At 40.6% G+C, this 4,548-nt stretch overlaps 1 protein-coding gene and 1 long non-coding RNA gene across 11 annotated transcripts in view; one reads left to right on the top strand and one right to left on the bottom strand.

Annotated features, from left to right (window-relative positions):
* Positions 1–4,548, top strand: part of LOC111861791 (homeotic protein antennapedia) — a 1,040,626-nt gene that overhangs the window by 489,957 nt on the left and 546,121 nt on the right. The window lies entirely within an intron of this gene.
* Positions 1–4,548, bottom strand: part of LOC117282123 — a 58,280-nt gene that overhangs the window by 1,152 nt on the left and 52,580 nt on the right. The gene's annotated exons all lie outside the window — the stretch shown is intronic.

Genomic DNA, 4,548 nt, shown 5'->3' with positions numbered 1-4,548 from the left:
GATAGATAGATAGATAGATAGATAGATAGATAGATAGATAGTTAGTTAGTTAGTTAGATAGATAAATAGATGTATCACGTAAGCAGATGTTGAAATTCAGCGTTATGCATTATGGCTTAAACAGCTTAAATGAAAATTTTCCTCATTTGTTCAACTGCATTTAGTATTTTGCCCCTATGTCTTGGAACTTGTTGAACTTCAGAGACGCTGTCTGGAATTTCATGTTCTACATTATGGATCATACGGGCCTTCCATTCTTGTTTTTGTAGACACTATGCATGCAACAGCGTGTTTGCCTTTCTCAATAGGACGACTTCTCTCTAAGAGTTTACTTAGGATATTTGATCTTCTACACAATTTGCATCCTCGTCAGAAACGTGAATGAAGAGCGACAAGAAAAGACGCTTTATTGGCTCAGGTAAATTGTAATTTTGTTTCTTACCTGGAGGGTCCATATGTAACTGCTAGGCGTATAATTTCCCGTACCCTTAACTAAGTGTTTCGAATGCAGTTTAAACAACTCGTCTACCCATTTAAAAATTCCTTATTGCTTGTGCCTGTAAATTGTCTGAAGTGTCGGTGAGGATGCGTCATTATGTGCCACTAACGTAGAATGTCCTGTTATCGACATAATATTACTACGCTACAAAGCGGAAGGTCGCGGGTTCGATTCTCGATCTCGTTGGATTTTTACACTGATCTACTCCTTTCAGCTGTACTCAGCCTCTAACAGGAATGAGTACCAGGAATCTTCCTGGGTGGTAAAGGGCGACCGGCGGGTAAGACTGACAACCTCACCGACATCTGTGAGCCGATTGTAAAGTGAGGGAACCTCGACGTCTCACAACCCTATGGACCTCCACGGCCTGTTACAGAGGTAGCTTACTTTCAGTATATGGCGCAAAAACCACATCTCGGATATCTCATTGAACACACAGAAGTTTTCTCCCGTGAAGTTTACATGCTCTGCAGGTTTCCTCAACTGCATTTACCGCTCTTTGTTTCAGTGTACGGGTTTTAGGGAATCTCCAGCAGCAAACTGGTGATTATGTTGAATGCTTTCCATTTTAGAAAGGAAGTAACAATTTGTTGAGTAGAGTTGTAGCTGTTGCACAGGTGTATTTGAATGCTGGAGAGGATGGAAACATTTTCACATTAAGGGGCTTCATACGAGCAGTTTGTACTCTTCGCTAAATGTTAATTGAAGGTTATAGACTATAGGAGCTGGATCAGTTGCGCATAAAAGATCGGATGACGGCACTCTAATAATTAAAGAAATGAAACAGTTAGTAGGTCTCAGTTGAAGACGTCACATCCTTATGTGTGGATCAAAATTCAGCTGATCTTTATTCTCTGTTAAAAGAAATCCCCTTTAATGGGAGCGAAACGTTCATTACCGTGTTCACAAAAGCCCGCGATTTAGCCATATTCAATGGAAGACGAGCAAATGCTCATATTTTAATTGTGTGACCTTGAATAATTCTTCGCAGCATCTATTAATTTTTAAAGTTACGTGAACTGAAGAGGACCTAGCATGGTCCAGTCTGTATAGTTAGGACTGGAGAATCGGGGTTCGATTACCGGCGGGGAAGAGATATTTCTGTTCACCATTGTGTCCAGGCCGGTTCTTGGGCCCACCCAGCCTCCTGTCAAATACATACCGTGGACTTTTTCCTCTGATTGTAAGGCGAGCATGGCGTGAAATTTGTCACATATTTTCTTCCAATGGTGAGGTTAAGATTTCGTGGAGCTGTACCTCCGCCCCCATACATATTTGTGGCTTGTTGATTAATTAAGCACAGAACTATTTTACTTTTTACGTATAAGAATATAAGATTTACATCTGTAAATACGTTACAGGTATGCCTGTGTGTGTTTTTAGGCCTGTTTTAAATCAGTGTTGATTTTAATGACTTTGCGCATTATATTTGCTATATATGGAGCCAGAATAACCCAGTCAGTATAGAGACGGTTTACGGGTTGGAGGCCGGGTTTCGATTTACGACGGGAGAAATATTTTTTCTCTATTCCACAGTGTCCAGAGTGGCTGTGGGGCTCACCTAGTCTCCTATCCAGTGCGGTATCTCTTTTCCTGGGTGTAAAGCGGCCAGAGCATGAAGCTGACGACTCACCTCGTCTACTGCCGAGATCATGAATATTTATAGCTATACCTCCATCTCAAATAGATCTTCACGCCATGGTGTTTAATTTATTAAACATAGGGGCAACTTTACCTTTCTTTCCTTTTATTTTACCTTACTAAATGCCTCTAGGATAGCAGGTCACAGTAGCCGCGCTGTCTAAGGGATGAACTGATTTCGCTCGCTCGGACGCTGGGATGATGGGTTCGAATCCCGCTCAGTGCACGGTTGTTTGGTGTGTTTATGTGTATATTCTGTGTTCGTGTCGTCCTGTGTTTAGGTAGAGGCCTTGCGATAGCTGATCCCCCGTCTAAGGAGTCCTACCTTCTGTGAAAAATGATTACGGAACTGAATTAGAGGTCAGGAACTTCAATGGGCCGGAAGATATATTGGGGGGAAATAAAAGGAAAGAAAGAAAACGAGAATAAAGACCTATAGGATTGTTTGTTTATGATGTGTCTGTAATCATAATTGCATCAAGTTTAAAGATTAACTCTCCAATTTCTTGTATTATATTAAAATTACTATCGGATATGCTCTGAAATGTCTTCTATAATATTACAAAGGAATATGAAGGGTATGCGCTGAAAGTCTTTGTATCACATCCCTTGTGTCTTTATTCCTTCTGTCTTCTTCACGGCCACCATTAATCATAACAGTACGCAGAATTACGCTCTTATGCGTAGTGCATTGTAGTAGAACTTCCCTGTATATTTTCTGCTTTGATACAATAATGTATGCTGAAGAGGTCGGTTTGATGAGTGTGTTTTAAGTGTCTGTTAATCCGGCCTGTCATTGATGTTAAGGGGTTAGCTAAGCAGGCATTCATGGGGAATTCAGAGCACCGTCACGCTTTGGACACGGATATTATATACGCAAAACAAATGAATAGAGACCAAGGCTGCCGTGTGCTCATTACTGCACTCAAGTGTATCAGAACGTTTGCATTTAATTAAATGCACAGCCCTTCTCTGTGTAACAGCACTAACTGTTCGAGAGCTCCCACTTCAACACAATTTGACGGAATGCAACTGTTGGATGCAATTTTAGTGTATGAGAACGATTAGTAGAAATAATGCAACGTTTGGGGTGGCTTAAAGCCATAAGTGTCATTGGTAGATTAACGCTATTTAAATTAACGATCTTAATCTGTGTGTTCACAATTTATGTAGCATCAAAGAGGAAAGAAAATTATGAAGATGGAACTGGGTATTTTTTCATTCTACCCCAAATTAGAGGAAAGTAGAAGTGTATAATGCAATACTCAATTAATTACTTACAAATGCATGGCAAAAGAGAGATGGGAAGACAGATAAAAAGATGGAGAAAGTCATAAATGCGGCCGAGTTAGACTGTACCCAGTTCTTGGTTGCGAAGAAGAAAGGAAATATAAACTTTCGAGTACTTGGAATTCACAGGAGAAAATTGTTAAAGGACTTTTGTTTATGTCAGTTCACTCGGAAATTTAGAATTTTTCACCATTTAGGCACTCGATTATGTCTTCATAAAGGACTGACATGCTTTGCGCCCTAATTACATCATTTTACTCAACTTACTTACTTACTCATGGAGCTGAGCCTTTCTTGAGGAGCCGCAACTTCTGCAGCTACTCTAGAATTTCCCAGCATTTTATGGAAACCGAAGGTTCCTCACCGTGTTCACAAGAGCCCTCCACTGGTCCCTATCCTGAGCCAGATCTGTCCAATCCATACCATCCCATCCTATCTCTCTAAGATCCATTCTAATATTGTCCACCCACCTACGCCTTGGTCTTCCCTGTGGTCTCCTTCCTTCTGGCTTCCCCACCAATATCCTATATGCATTCCTCGTCTCCCCCCATTCGTGCTACATGACCTGCCCACCTCATCCTCCTCGACTTGATCACTCTAATTATACTTGGAGAAGAGTACAAGTTATGAAGCTCCTCATTATGCAGTTTTCTCCAACATCCTGTGATTTCATCTATCTTTGGTCCAAATATTCTCCTCAACGCCCTGTTCTCAAACACCCTCAGTCTATGTTCCTCCCTTAATGTCAGAGACCAAGTTTCACACCCATACAGAACCACAGGCAAAATTATAGTTTTGTATATTCTCATTTTTATGTTTTTGGACAACAGACGAGAAGACAAAAGGTTCTGGACTGAATGGTAGCAAGCATTACCCGAGTTCAATCGCCTCTTAATTTCCTCCTGAATCAGGTTTCGATCTGTTGTCGTTGTTCCCAAATATCTAAACTGTGCCACATTTTCAAAACATTTGTTTCCTATCTTTATGTCATGATTTTGCCCTGCATTTTGGTGAGGAGACAGTAAAATATACTTAGTTTTCTCTGTGTTTACTTCTAGACCAACCTCTTTATTTGCGTCAGTTAAAGTTTGTGTGTTTTTCTTTATGGTATCTACATT

The sequence above is a fragment of the Cryptotermes secundus genome, unplaced genomic scaffold (genome assembly GCF_002891405.2).
Source record: "Cryptotermes secundus unplaced genomic scaffold, Csec_1.0 scaffold180, whole genome shotgun sequence".
NCBI classification, from domain to species: Eukaryota; Metazoa; Arthropoda; class Insecta; order Blattodea; family Kalotermitidae; genus Cryptotermes; species Cryptotermes secundus.
The sequence above is the reverse complement of the archived record's forward strand: the minus strand, read 5'-3'. Positions and strand labels throughout refer to the sequence as shown.